The sequence below is a fragment of the Mustelus asterias genome, chromosome 3 (genome assembly GCF_964213995.1).
Source record: "Mustelus asterias chromosome 3, sMusAst1.hap1.1, whole genome shotgun sequence".
Taxonomy (NCBI): Eukaryota; Metazoa; Chordata; class Chondrichthyes; order Carcharhiniformes; family Triakidae; genus Mustelus; species Mustelus asterias.
The window spans coordinates 59,527,312-59,543,616 of record NC_135803.1 but is presented as its reverse complement, the minus strand read 5'-3'; positions in this window follow the sequence as shown (position 1 = coordinate 59,543,616).

The following is a 16,305-nucleotide window of genomic DNA, read 5'->3' as shown; positions in this document are numbered from 1 at the left end:
CCGAATTGCAAGAGTATGTACCGTGTACCTGGTGGATGGTGTTCTCACGTGAGATGATGGCATCTGTGTCGATGATCCGGCACGTCTTGCAGAGGTTGCTGTGGCAGGGTTGTGTGGTGTCATGGTCACTGTTCTCCTGAAGGCTGGGTAGTTTGCTGCGGACAATGGTCTGTTTGAGGTTGTGCGGTTGTTTGAAGGCAAGAAGTGGGGGTGTGGGGATGGCCTTGGCGAGATGTTCGTCTTCATCAATGACATGTTGAAGGCTCCGGAGGAGATGCCGTAGCTTCTCCGCTCCGGGGAAGTACTGGACAACGAAGGGTACTCTGTCCACTGTGTCCCGTGTTTGTCTTCATTCCCCAGACAATGATTCCATCCATCTCCCTGAGGTTGAATCAGGCTCTTTGCAACCTTGCTGTTGTATTTGACCCTACGTGAAGCTCTTGATCGCACATTCATGCCGTCACCACGATCACCTACTTCCACCTCCACAGTATCATTAGATTCTGCCCCATCTCAATTCATCTGCTCTGAAATGCAGAAGACTGTGGTGTGGTGTGAATGTCATAGACCTGCAGTAGAGAGGTCCAAGCAAATGTCAAAGAGACATAGGTTCAAATGCCACCACAGCCAATGGTGGCCCCAACACAGACCACTGCAGATGGGATGGGAAAATTTGGGAAGCTAACTCCAAATTTTCCCTCCAGCCTGTAATGATGACTGCTGGTGTCAGGGCTGGAAAATCCCACACACAGTCTGTGTAATGGTGACCTTGAAGCTATCGTCAAATCTCATAAAAGCCAAATGTGGTTTAATAATGTCCTTTAAAGAAGGGAATCTTCCATCCTTACCTGGCTTAGACACATGTGACTCCAGACCCACAGAAATGTGATTGACTGTTAACTGTCCTCTAAAATGGCCTCCCAAGTAATTTAGTTCAAGGGCAATTAGGGTTGGGCAACAAATCTCGCCTTGCGTGTGCCACCCACATCCCATGAAAGAATAAAAGGAAGAAAACATCATCTATTCCTTGCTATCTTGAGTCACATTGATCTTGATGCATTCATAGCCAGTCCACCATTGTTACCCTTCCATTAACTTAATAAAAACATTCTGTTCCCTAGAACACCTGCACTTGCAGACCTGCTTTGGCTCATAGTTTAAAAAAATTATTTAAAAATTCTCATTGTTGTTTTCAAATCCCTTTCTGATCATGCACCTCACTCTCTCTCTCTCTCTTTCTCCCTCTCTCCCTCTGACCTCCTTCAGTCTTAGAACCCTCTGCTCCCCAGACTCTGGTCTCTTATGTATCCCCTAATTTAGCTTATTTCATATCAATCATCCATATCCTTTAAAGTTTCAATAGCTGAAACTGCAACCACCAGCAACTGCAAACCTAATTACCTTGTGTAAATACATATCGTGAAATTGACAGCAGAGATCATAGATCCAGAGCTGTCCATCAGCAATGTTTTCTATGAGGCTCAGGTGTTTCAGTATTCTAATGGAGGTTTGTGATCTCAGTTAAGAATACATTATAGAAGATTAGTTGAGCTGCCAGAAGTCCATTAGCCTATTAAAAAACCTGAGCCACAGAGAAAACCATGTTTTATTGACAGCTCTGACTCTCGGGTCGCTTTTGTCATGCACAAGATAAAGAGATTTTAGGTGCTTGCAGTCTCTACTACTGAAATTTTAAAGGGTCTAGATGATGGATACATTTATTTGATTTAACAAAAACTATTTTTTATGAATGTGATGATTTTCTATATTTTTTTTTAAAAACTTACTGTTACTGTAGGGTTCATTGCTCCTAAACAGTGTATAGTGGGTAAATGGGCATCAAGGTGCCAAAGCTTGATTTAAGGGACATGAGGCACCATAGAGGTTGTTTGGGGACATACCTTGGCATAGAGGGCATGAAGAGGACATTTTGAACTTACCTTTCAGAAGATTCCCTTATGCAACCTGTGAGGTGCTGGGAATCACAATTCTTTGAAATGCAAGCCCAACTCCACAAAAAATGCAGAGAACCAAGACAAGGCTATCCCTACAATAGAATCAGCCAGATTGAGAGTGTAGAATATTTGACCCAAACCAGCCTGCACCCTTTAAAATTGGAAACCTCAGGAATGGGGTTGGGAATCCCAGAATTGGGATCTGAAGAACAAAGAACAAAGAAAATTACAGCACAGAAACCTTTCGGCCCTCCAAGCCTGCACTGACCATGCTGCCCGACTGAACTAAAACCCCCTACCCTTCCAGGGACCATATCTCTCTATTCCCATCCTATTCATGTATTTGTCCAGATGCCCCTTAAAACACACTATTGTATCTGCTTCCATGACTTCCCCCTACAGCGAGGCACCCATCACCCTCTGTGTAAAAAAACGTGCCTCGTACATCTCCTTTAAACCTTGCCCCTCGCACCTTAAACATATGTCCCCTAGTAATTGACTCTTCCACCCTGGGAAAAAAGCTTCTGACTATCCACTCTGTCCATGCCCCTTATAATCTTGTAGACTTCTATCAGGTCGCCCGTCAACCTCCGACGTTCCAGTGAGAACAAACTAAGTTTCTCCAACCTCTCCTCATAGCTAATGCCCTCCATACCAGGCAACATCCTGGTAAATCTTTTCAGTACCCTCTCCAAAGCCTCAACATCCTTCTGGTAGTGTAACGACCAGAATTGAACACTGTATTCCTAGTGTGGCCTAACTAAGGTTCTATGAAGCTGCAACATGACTTGCCAATTTTTAAACTCAATGCCCCGGCCGATGAAGGCAAGCAGGCCTTCTTGCGGTATGCCTTCTTGACTGCCTTCTCCACCTGTGTTGCCACTTTCAGTGACCTGTATACCTGTACTCCCAGATCCCTCTGCCTATCAATAATCTTAAGGGTTCTGCCATTTACTGTACATTTCCTATCTGTATTCGACCTTCCAAAACGCATTACTTTACATTTGTCCGGATTAAACTCCATCTGCCATCTCTCCGCCCAAGCCTCCAACCGATCTATATCCTGCTGTATCCTCTGATGGTTCTCATCGCTATCCGCAAATCCACCAACCTTTGTGTCATCTGCAAATTTACTAATCAAACCAGTTACATTTTCCTCCAAATCATTTATATATGTATTACAAACAGCAAAGGTCCTAGCACTGATCCCTGAGGAATGCCACTTGTCACAGCCCTCCATTCAAAAACACACCCTTCCACTGCTACCCTGTCTTCTATGATCGAGCCACCTTCTGTATCGACTTTGCCAGCTCACTGCTGATCCCATGCGACTTCACCTTTTGCACCAGTCTGCCATGAAGGATCTTGTCTCCTTACTGAAGTCCATGTAGACAACATCCACTGCCCTACCCTCATCAATCATCTTCGTCACTTCCTCGAAAAACTTGATCAGGTTAGTGAGACACGACCTCTCTTTCACAAAACCATGTTGCCTCTCGCGAGTACATCCATTTATTTCCAAGTGGGAGTAAATCCTGTCTCGAAGAATCCTCTCCAATAATTTTCCTACCAATGACATAAGGCTCACTGGCCTGTGATTACCCTTCTTAAACAAAGGAACAACATTGGCTATTCTCCAATCCTCTGGGACCTTCCCTGTAAGAGTTTTAACAACATCAGGTTAAAGTCCAACAGGTTTATTTGGTAGCAAATACCATTAGCTTTCGGAGCGCTGCTCCTTCGTCAGATGGAGTGGAAGTCTGCTCTCAAACAGGGCACAGAGACACAAAATCAAGTTACAGAATACTGATTAGAATGCGAATCTCGACAGCCAACCAGGTCTGAAAGATACAGACAATGTGAGTGGAGGGAGCATTAAGCACAGGTTAAAGAGATGTGTATTGTCTCCAGACAGGACAGCCAGTGAGATTCTGCAAGTCCAGGAGGCAAGCTGTGGGGGTTACTGATAGTGTGACATAAACCCAACATCCCGGTTTAGGCCGTCCTCATGTGTGCGGAACTTGGCTATCAGTTTCTGCTCAGCGACTCTGCGCTGTCGTGTGTCGTGAAGGCCGCCTTGGAGAACGCTTACCCGAAGATCAGAGGCTGAATGCCCGTGACCGCTGAAGTGCTCCCCCACAGGAGGAGAACAGTCTTGCCTGGTGATTGTCGAGCGGTGTTCATTCATCCGTTGTCGTAGCATTACGCTTCCTATGGGGGAGCACTTCAGCGGTCATGGGCATTCAGCCTCTGATCTTCAGGTAAGCGTTCTCCAAGGCGGCCTTCACGACACACGACAGCGCAGAGTCGCTGAGCAGAAACTGATAGCCAAGTTCCGCACACATGAGGACGGCCTAAACCAGGATGTTGGGTTTATGTCACACTATCAGTAACCCCCACAGCTTGCCTCCTGGACTTGCAGAATCTCACTGGCTGTCCTGTCTGGAGACAATACACATCTCTTTAACCTGTGCTTAATGCTCCCTCCACTCACATTGTCTGTATCTTTCAGACCTAGTTGGCTGTCGAGATTCACATTCTAATCAGTATTCTGTAACTTGATTTTGTGTCTCTGTGTCCTGTTTGAGAGCAGATTTCCACTCCATCTGACGAAGGAGCAGCGCTCCGAAAGCTAATGGCATTTGCTACCAAATAAACCTGTTGGACTTTAACCTGATGTTGTTAAAACTCTTACTGTATTTACCCCAGTCCAAAGCTGGCATCTCCACATCATGACCTCCCCTGTAGCCAGTGAGGATACAAAGATTTCTCTCAAGGCCCAGCAATTTCCTCCCTTGCCTCTCTCAGTATTTTGGGGTATATCCCATCAGGACCTGGGGACTTGTCTACCTTAATGTTTCTCAAGAACCCCAATACCTCCTCCTTTTTGATTTCAACATGACTCAAACTATCTTCACACACTTTCCCAGATTCATCATCCATCCAAGTCCTTCTCTTTAGTGAATACTGATGCAATGTACTCATTTAATACCGCACCCATTTCCTCTGGCTCCACATATAGATTCCCTCCCCTGTCCTTGAGTGGGCCAACCCCCTCCCTGGCTACCCTCTTGCTCTTTATATATGTATAAAAAGCCTTGGGATTTTCCTTAATCCTGCTGGCCAATGATTTTTCATGACCCCTTTTAGCCCTCCCTACTCCTTGCTTAAGTTTCTTTCTACTTTCCTTGTATTCCACACTTGCTTCATGTGTTCCCAACCTCCTAGACTTGACAAATGCTTCCTTTTTCTCTTTGACTAGGCTCACAATATCTCTCGTTATCCAAGGTTCTCAAAACTTGCCATACTTATCCTTCATCCTGACAAGAATGTGCCGGTCCTGAATCCCTATCAATTTACACTTGAAAGCCTCCCACATGCCAGATGTTGATTTGGCCTCAAACATTGCCCCCAATCTACATTCTTCGGTTCCTGCCTAATATTGTTGTAATTAGCCTTCCTCCACTTTAGCACCTTAACTTGTGGACTACACTTTTCTTTATCCATCAGTACCTTATAGCTTACTGAATCGTGGTCACTGTTCCTGAACTGCTCCCCTACTGAAACATCAACGACCACCTGGCCGGGCTCATTCCCCAATATCAGGTCCAGTAAGGCTCCTTCCCTCTTTGAACTATGTATGTAGTGTTTCAAGAAGTACTCCTGGGTGCTCCTTACAAACTCTGCCCATCCACGCCCCTAGCACTAAGTGAGTCCCAGTCAATATAGGGTAAGTTAAAATCTTCCACCACAACAACCCTGTTACTTTAATACCTTGCTAAAATCTGCCTACATATCTGTTCCTCTATCTCCCGCTGACTGTTGGGCAGCCTATAGTAAACCCCCAACATCGTGACTATACCCTTCCAATCCCTGAGCTCTATCCATATTGCCTCACTGTATGAGCCCTCTGAGGTGTCCTCCCGCAGTACAGCTGAGATATTCTCCTTAACAGTAGTGCAACTCCCCCACCCCTTTTACATCCCCCTCTATCCCGCCGGAAACATCTAGTTACTGGAATGTTAAGCTACCAATCCTGTTCTTCCCTTAACCAAGTCTCTGTAATAGCAACGGTATCATAGTTCCAAGTACTAATCCAAGCTCTAAGTTCATCTGCCTTACCTGTTACACTTCTCTCATTGAAACAAATGCACTTCAGTCCACCAAACCCCCTTTGATTAGCAACCACAAATTTGACTACCATTTTTATGGGGCTCTCTAGGTCACCCCGACTCAATGAAAGTTTAGGCCTAAATCTACACCTTTCTTCCCTGATTTAAGTTGTTCCTTCGAACCTATCTTTTTGACTGAACTTTTGGTCAGAAGATCAAGGGGGTTTTCACAGTAACTTCATTGTAGTGTTAATGTAAGCCTGCTTGTAACTAATAAATAAGCTTTGATCATTTGTTCTAAAATATCTCATGCGGCTCAAAGCCAAACTGCGATTGGTAATGCTCCATGAAGCACCTTGGGATGCTTTGCTACTTTAAGGACACGTTATACATGCAATTTGTTCTTGTTCAGTGGGAACCTTTGTTGTACTTCATTCTGAACCTGCCATATGATCCAAGGTCATCTCAGGAATGTGCGCATTTTCATGATTGTGCTCCTGATGTATTGAGTGGACACCATCATTTACCCCATACACAAAGAAACATTCTCAAATGCCTTGGCATGGGCTTGTCGCTCAGCATGCATCTGTTAAAAGCTGGATGCCCGAGATCTCATTCCTGTGCCTTCACAGCCCAAAACAGGATTTTGCTGTTCCTCTTATCTGCAGCTCCAAGCTTTCCTTACCCTTTGTTCCCTCTGCTTCACCAGTGATCTGTCATTAGTCTGAATAATTAATCTCTCTGAATTGGCTGCTTCCGATACAACTCCTGAGTGAATCAGTGCAATCTCCGAATGAAGTTGCAGGCCTCAGTTCATGCAGGATATGAAAACATATAAGTATACAATATAATCTTATTTTTGAATGTTAAGCTTGAATTTTTCTTCATTTACTCTTTTCAATTTTACTTTGCTTCTTTGATCTTCACCAGCATTGCTTTATTCCCAATGGTACATAAAATATAGTGGTACATTTATGCATCACACTGCATTTTCTCAATCTACATAATAGAATAAATTTCTCCATTATATACTGAAATCCACATATATAAAAATCATGACCAAACTATAAAAGAGTCTTTTATATCTTCATTAACATTGTGATTGGAGACCTATTTATTACAAGGAGTCTATAATTCTCTCATTCTCCAATGAGGTATGTTGGTGCACTTTCTAGCTCACCTTTTCTTTGCACTCTGCATATCGCTCCTATGTGACCACACTGATTACTTTGTTCTTCCCCACCTGCCCTTTCACAACTTGTAACCTCTCTCCAGTTCCTCCCAAACCAACTCTTCCTTTCTCCTCCCAACCAGCTGTGGACTGAGAAAGAACGGCTGCAACAATGATTTAACAACAATAATGGCAGGAGCGGCTTTAAAATGGCTATTCTGGATGAGAGCTAAGCATGCTGGGATTTTTGGTCAACTTATAGATTAAAACAAGATGCAGGTCGTAAAGAGGCTGTGCTCTGGGAGCTGTGATCTGAAGCTTCCTGTGTTGGCCCAGATAAGGGAAGTTGTTTACATTAACCAATGACATAACTCTGGCTGCATTCGATTGGCCTAATCGAATGATGCAATTGGGGGTTTCTGTTCCATTCATTGGCTGGATAACAGAGAATCATCCGGAAGCGAGTGGAGAATTGTAGATAAAAAGACATGTTTAGGCTTTGTTTGGCAGTGATAACTCAAAGTGACCAACTATTTTGCAAGAAGAAGACCTGTGCCCTGAAGGATGCTTCAGAGATCAAGAAGATAGATTCTACATTGAGGATATTTCTTGGCAAAGGTTTTCCTAAACTTGGTGGTATCTATTTTCAGTTAAATAGTTAAAGTTGATGTTTATTTAAAGTTAATGTTCAGTTAAAGTTAAAGTGCAGTAAGGAGTTAATGAGTTGCAACTGTTTATGTTTGAGTTGGCACTAGAAGTGTAAAATAAAGAAATTACTGTCCTTGTTTGTTTCGCTAAACTGGGATGCTTGGAAAGTGTTTAAATTAAAGCTTTATAACAGAATGGCACCCCAGATGGGATCTCGATAAGAGGTAGTTAGTTATTCCGAGATCAAATCCTTTATTTGTTAAGCAATTAAAAGTGATCCTGGCATTTCAAGGAGTCTATAATTCTCTCATTCTCCAATGAGGTATTTTGGTGACCATTTCATTTTGTGTGATGAAGCAATGTCAGAACTCGTTTAAACAGGAGAGGTGGTAACTCTACAGCTGGCCGTGAGAGGGGATTAAAGACCTATCATTCAGTAATATTGTGGGGGGTGGATTGATTCACGTTCCTGATACGCCAGGCATGGGGGAGAAGGAATTAATTTTTTTTAGCGTGAGTATTGTTCCTGGGCTAAGCATCTGTCTTCTGTTCCTTAGTTAATCTAGAAGTGAGATTCTGAAGTAAGATTAGTCGAGGGGACGGGTGAACTCTATTGTCGACAGGCAAGGCTAAAACCTAACTCTGGAGTAGAGAGAGGGTGTTCATCACTCTCTCAATATGAACTGACTTAGCGGGACTGATGGTAAATTAGCAGATGCTGTACCCTTTCAGTCCCTTCTTGTTCTCCTGGGACTAAGTCTAGAGAACTGGGTGGAATATTACAGTAAGCTTTTCGGGTCTGGAATCTGTGAGTCAGAGATGTTTTAATGAGAGAAACAGAGATAAAGGAAAATGTTTGTTGAAATTGAGTAAAGTTATTGCAATTATTAGTGTTAGAAGAATTACAGAGTGAGAAACAGAAAATGAAGTTAAGAGATGATTTCGTTGAAAAGTTAAGGGAGGAAAATGAGTAGTTTCGGGGAAAAGCAGGAACAAAAGATTAAGGTAAATATATTGTTTGTGAGTCAGTACCAGGTGCTACAGTGTTACGATGCAGAGGTTAATTCCTTTTACCTCGGAGAAGTGGCAGATGGACTTCAACCCAGATAAATGCGTAGTGGTCCATTTTGGCAGGTCAAATGGGATGAAGGAGTACAATATAAAGGGAAAGACTCTTAGTACTGTAGAGGATCAGAAGGACCTTGGGGTCTGGGTCCATAGGACTCTAAAATTGGCCCCGCAGGTGGAGGAGGTGGTTAAGAAGGCGTATGGTGTGCTGGCCTTTATCAATCGAGGGATTGAGTTTAGGAGTCCGGGGATAATGATGCAGCTTTATAAGACCCTCGTCAGATCCCACTTGGAGTACTGTGCTCAGTTCTGGTCGCCTCATTACAGGAAGGATGTGGAAAAGATTGAAAGGGTGCAGAGGAGATTTACAAGGATGTTGCCTGGATTGAGTGGCATGCCTTATGAGGATAGGCTGAGGGAGCTCGGTCTTTTCTCCTTGGAGAGACGTAGGATGAGAGGAGACCTAATAGAGGTATATAAGATGTTGAGAGGCATAGATCGGGTAGACTCTCAGAGGCTTTTTCCCAGGGTGGAAATGGCTGCTACAAGAGGACACAGGTTTAAGGTGCTGGGGGGTAGGTACAGGGGAAATGTTCGGGGGAAGTTTTTCACACAGAGGGTGGTGGGCAAGTGGAATCGGTTGCCGTCAGTGGCGGTGGAGGCAAACTCAATAGGGTCTTTTAAGAGACTCCTGGATGAGTGCATGGGACTTAATAGGATGGAGGGTTATAGGTAGGCCTAAAAGGTAGGGATATGTTCGGCACAACTTGTGGGGCCGAAGGGCCTGTTTTGTGCTGTAGTTTTTCTATGTCTCTATGTTTCATAATCTGGTAAAAGTGTTTGGGAAGGTGTTAACTGTTCTACCTTAACATTTATACGTTCATTAATATAAAGACCTGACACTCGCTTTAAGTGAATAATTAACAAATTATTTTAATCAGCAAATCAGGAACTTTAACTGAACCAGCAATATTTTAATTCAAGGATGGTTCAACTGAAATGCTGTTCAAACAGACAACGACCATTCAGTTTAAAACAGTAATAACAGAATCTTAGTCACTCTCAAAAAAAAATACAACCAGGTCTGATGGCTTGGAAAAGATTTTGGAGTTCTTCTGCAGTTGTCCACTGTCTGTAAGGTATTACTGACTCGGTATCCTTCTGTTAGATAGCTGGATAATTGTTTTAAGAGATATTTAAACTGGCAGGGTGGAGGGCTGCTCTCGAGATGAATGCTGGCTTTTTGACTGGCTGCCCTGGCCTCTGGAGATGTTCTCTCTTGAAATGGTTGTTGCTTTGTCCTTTATTCCTGCTATGACCTCACAATTTGCTTACCCCATGTTGTCAGCACCATCAAATTCAAATCTGATAGACTCTTAATAGTTGACTGGTCTTTGTAAACTGAAAGGCTGGTAGAATGCAAAAGCCTGCTACCAAGTTAACTCTGATGCTTGATCCTTTTGAAACAAATGTTGCAACCTGAAGTCTGTGTGTACTCTGCATTTTAGCACATAACTCAAAAACAGCTTTTAAAGGGACCACACACTGTTTTCTTTCCCTCTAGCATTTTTAAAATAATTCTTTCACATCTTTACAAACTCAACTTCACAACAACGGCGCCCATTCTACAAATCCACATTCAGTGATTCCAGATCAGTCCTGAAGACCAAAATGTGCAGCAGGACTGGTGCTGAGTTCAGAAAACAGAGTCCTATACAGCCAGATAAAAATGCACTTACTGGTCTGTCATCCCCAGCGACAAATACAAAGTAAACATCTTAGAATCCTGCAATGCAGAAGGAGGCCATTCAGCCCATCAAGTCTGCACAGACCACAATCTCACCCAGGCCCTATCCCCATAACCCCATACATTTAACCTCGCTAGTCCCCCTGACACTAAAGGCCAATTTAGCATGGCCAATCCACCCGCACATCTTTGGACTGCGGAAGGAAACCGAGGCACCCAGAGGAGACCCAAGTAGACGCACGGAGAATGTGCAAACTCCACACAGACACTGACTCAAGCCGGGAATCAAGCCCAGGTCCCTGGCACTGTGAGGAAGCAGTGCTAGCCACTGTGCCACCGTGCAGCCCCTAATCACCTTAATTTTATATTATCCCCAACACCTTTACCAAGAAAAAACTGAAATCCAACTCTTGAGAAACAAATGAAAATCATTCACACCAGCTCAAATGCTTGTCATATTTACTTAGTAGCCGGATCTTCAGAACAGATTTACATCATACGTTTCAATCAAACTTAATTACTTTTTAGGTCGATTAGTTACAGCTAAAAGGATCTAGAGGTTTACAAGAAAATACACAACAGCACAGAGATTTATTGCACACACTGAAATAAAATTTCATAACAGATCAAATCTTCATCACCCTGAATAAAATTTGCCAAGGACGTCAAATCAACTCAGGGTTGCATGCATTATTGGCTTCCCTTTTTTGCCTTACCAACATTGAATGGAGCTAAATGTGACAGTCTTATTTAGCCTCATGACAACACCCATCAAGCTTGCTATTTACTTGCCGAGAGCTGATGCTATATCAGAGTTACTGGGGGAGAATATGTCCTGGGGTGCCTAAGTGTTGCTGTTTCCAAGACAGATAACAGATGTGTAATATTTTAACTGTCTGCCAATGCTTTAGTAAAATAAAGAGTTAGCTGATGGATAGAAAACATTTCCTCACATAGACAATACCTGCAGGTCACAATCTCAGAAATTTCTTGTTTTATTTTGTCCACTGAATGTCTCTTCATAATCAATTTTAGCCTATTACCTACAAGAATAAATGCACAATCTGTCACCCTGGTGATAAAAATTTTTTAAAAATTAAATACAAATTGTTTCCACAGAAGAATATTAATTATGCACCTCTTTAGAAATAGGCAAAGTTGCAGTTAAATTTATAACAAAAAGCAATGTAAATATTCAGCAGACCAGTCAACAATGGTAAAGAAAGAAACAGAGGGTGGCACAGTGGCACTGCTGCCTCAGAGCGCCAGGGACCCAGGTTCAATTCCCATCTTGGGTCATTGTCTGTGCAGCATCTGCACATTCTCCCTGTATCTTGAGGGTTTCCTCCAGGTGCTCTGGTTTACTCCCACAGTCCAAAGGACATGCTGGTTAGGTGCATTGGCCATGCTAAGTTCTCCCACAGTGTACCTGAACAGGCACCAGAGTGCAGCGACTAGAGATTTTCACAGTAACTTCGTTGCAGTGTTAATGTAAACCTACTTGTGACACTGATAAATAAACTTAAAAAGCGTTATCATTTCAAATTGATGACCTTTCACCAGAACTGGAAAAAGTTAGCGATGTAACAGGTTTTAAGCAAGTACAGATTGTGGAAAAGAAGGCAAAAGGAAGAAAGAACAAAAGGGGAAGTCTGCAATACGGTGGAAGGTAAGAGAGATTAAATGACAAAAGGAATGATGGGATGAACAAATGTGGGTGGTAATGGGACAAGTAAAAGACAAAAGATGCTGTAAATGGCAATTATTGTCATTATTAGCACACAGTGAAATGTATTGTTTCTTGTACACGAGACAGACAAAGCATACCGTTCATAGAGAAGGAAACGAGAGAGTGCAGAATGTAGTGTTACAGTCATAGCTAGGGTGTAGAGAAAGATCCAACTTAATGCAAGGTAGGTCCATTCAAAAGTCTGACAGCAGGAGGGAAGAAGCTGTTCTTGTGTCGGTTGGCACGTGACCTCAGACTTTTGTTTGTTTCTCCCGAAGGAAGAAGGTGGAAGAGAGAATGTCCGGGGTGCATTATTTATGCTGGCTGCTTTGCCGAGGCAGCGGGAAGTATGGACAGAGTCAATGGATGGGAGGCTGGTTTGCGTGATGGATTGGGCTACATTCACAACCTTTTGTAGTTTCTTGCAGTCTTGGCAGATCAGGAGTCATACCAAGCTGTGATACAACCAGAAAGTCATTATGATCCAAAATGATTGAATTCAGTATTGAATGTGGAAAGTTGTAAGAGATGAGGTGCCATTCTGGAACACATTTAGCCTTGTGAGTCCATTGGAGTGGCACTATATTTTTGGAGCAGAGTGTAGCTGAACAGGTAGAATACAGTGAAACTTTAAAAGTAATGACAAAGGGTCAATATGCTGTTCTTTTCACAAACACTCTGGAATCCCATGTGTACCTTGAATACTTTCTGTTTATAAGATTGAATATATTAAACTGAACTCAAACACAGCTCCGCTCTTCAGGATCTGGACTCTGCTGGAGACTGAAATTTACCTGGAAGGGAATGAAGTTGCACGATCAAGTTACCTGTCAGTGTTTCTGGAACGCTCTGCAGGACTCCCTGAAACATCAAAGAAAGCAGACCCTAAAGTTATTTTTGTGCAATAAGTGAATTTCTGTTCAACTACTTCCTTTTTTAATGAGTTGGTCTGTGCCTCCGCAGTTAATTTAATTTATTGCACTCCTTTCTGCATCAGACTTGGGCAACCTACAACAGGCACCTCAAAAGACTAGAAGAGTATTTTCAGTGGTGTCTTCACAGGATCTTCGGAAGCTGGTGGCACGATAGGCAGTCGAACAGCAACATCTTCTCCCTGGCCAACCAGCCCTGCATTGAGGCACTAATCACTTAAAACCAGCTCTGCTGGGTGGGACCTGTTTAGACGCTTGATATCAGACTTCTGCAGCAACTGCATGACGCAGAATTTGGTCAGTCAGGAGACTCCCAGGATGTGAGTGGAAACACTTTGGGGAAGTCTTCAAAACATCCCCGAAGAGGTCAAACATCCTCGCTGACTCATGGAAGCCCCTGGTTCACTACCAACCAAATTTGAGAAGGCTCACCTGGGAAGGCACTAAACAAGATGAAAGACTTTGTTGGGAATGTGCAGAAGTGAAGTTGAGATGTCAGAGGGATCACACGAACCTTCAACCCATCTAACCAACACTCCAAGCACCACCTGCCGCACATATGGTAGAATCTGCAGATCACACAATGGACCTATCAGCAATCCCAGACCCCACTGAACTGGAGTGGAAGCAAGTCATCCTTGAATACAATGTAAGGATTCAATTTTATACACGCTATTAGATTTAAGGTAAGGGGCAGGAAGTTTGGAGAGGATGTGAGGAAAAGCCTTTTCACCGAAAGAGTGGTGGGAGTCTGGAACTCGGAACTCGCTGCCTGAAAGGGTAGTGCAGACAGAGATCCTTATAATATTTAAGAAGTATTTAGATGTGCCCTTACGATACTTTCTCAAATTTGCTTGATAGCGAACCAGGGACTCCCATGAGTCAGCGAGGATGTTTTGAAGACTTCCCCAAAGTGTTTCTACTGTCATCCTGGGAGTCTCCTCACTGACCAAATTCTGCATTATGCAGTTGCTTCAGAAGTCCATGGGCCGAGTGCTGGAAAATGGGATTAGAATAGTCTTTGACTGGCACAGGAACAATGGGCCAAATGGCCTTTTTATGTGACTGTATAACAACCTGAGCAAACATACTAAAGAACTACTTTTTTATTTGTTCAGAGGATCCATCACTGGCTGAGCCAGCATTTATTGCCTATCTCCAATTGCCAGGAACTGAATTGGGTGCTAAACCATTTCAGAGTCAACCACATTGCTGTGGGTTTGCAGTCACATGTAGGCTAGACCAGGTGAGGACAACAGATTTCCTTCCCTAAAGGAAGGACATTAGTGAGCCTGATGGGCTTTTACCACAACCGTGAATGGTTTCATTTTAAATCCAGATTTTTATTGAATCCAAATTTCACCATCTGCCATGGTGGGATTCGAACCGGGGCTCACAGATATTAGCCTGGTCTCTGGGTTGCAAGTCTAATACCACTGCACCACCGGCACTACCTCCCCTCCCCTACCCTACCTTACTTAAGAAGGATGTAACAGTGGTATAAAAAAATCAATCCCCACTGATATCATACCCAAATCAGTTACTCAATAATAAATTAATCTAAAATTTAAAACCGTGATGCAAATTATAAAAGCATTTTTTGTCAGATATTACAGAAATCCTAGTGGATGCAAACAATTCTAAAATGGATCTCACCTTGGGAATAACAATTGTAATTATAATGGGTAACATTTTATTTCACTCCAAACGGATTCATTTGTACAAGAGTTAAAATCAGGCCCATATTGTTAGATTGCATGAAAAAGTCATTGTTGTCGGGCGTTGGATATCCTTCAGCAAGTCGTAATGAAGTCTTCATAGTCTTAAGTAAACTACAAGAACTATGTACATATATACAGAAAAGGGTACAAGTTAGGTGGCACTTCCATGGTTCTGTCCAACACCAGACTGACCTCAAGGTATGGGCCATGTGTTCTCTCACATCACTGCGTGGGTGGCACTGGTCTCAGTCCCACATTGACCCTATATGTGCCACACCCTCAGACCTCAGTCATGAAGCATTTGCTGTTCTTACCTTACAGTTAAAGATGAACATTTCAGCAAAAATAAAGTATTCCTGCCTAGCACTAAAAAAGCTTTCTACCCTGCTCTAGCCTGTGAGGTCAGTTGTGCTAATATAAATTGGATTTATACCATGGCGAAATGTTTATCTACCGTTTCCATCTTGGAAATGAATAAGGAAGATTATCTTTTAAAAATACCCCATGAGCATTATAGGTATCCTACTATCTGAGTAAGCATGGTTTTTTATTCTTTCATGGAATGTGGGCATCACTAGCTGGGCCAGCAATTTTATCGCCCATCTCTAATTGCCGTTGCAAAAGTGGTGGTGAGTTGCCCTCTTGAACCATTGCAATACATGTGGTGTAGGTACATCCACAATGCTGTTAGGAAGGGAGTTCCAGGACTTGACCCAGTGACAGTAAAGGAATGGCGATATAGTTCCAAGTCAGGATGGTTTGTGACATGAGGTGGTCAATTTTAACTGCCTTTGCTGACATTAATGTGACATTAATGGCCAGAAAATAAATTTTCTCACACCTTACTTTCTGTAAGTACTCCCTTTCAGTCTCCCAGTTTCTCTGTCTCCAACTCACCTGCCCTGATGATGCACCCATTCATACCAACATTTCTGATATGTCTTTTTTTTCCCCTCAACTCAGGGCACGCCCTGTCCCCCATAATTGACAGAGACCTCGACTTTGTCCATTCCATTTGCTGTGCTGCTGCACTCACCCCCTTCCCTCTCTTTGAGCACCACAATAGGCTTTTCCTTATCCTCTCCTTCTGACTCAATAGCTTCCATATTCAACAGATCATCATCCGCCACCATGATGCAACCAAGTGTATATTCCCCCCTCCCCTTCCCGGCATTCTGATGGGATGTCCTTTTGTGCATCCTGGTGCACTGCTCAATCAACC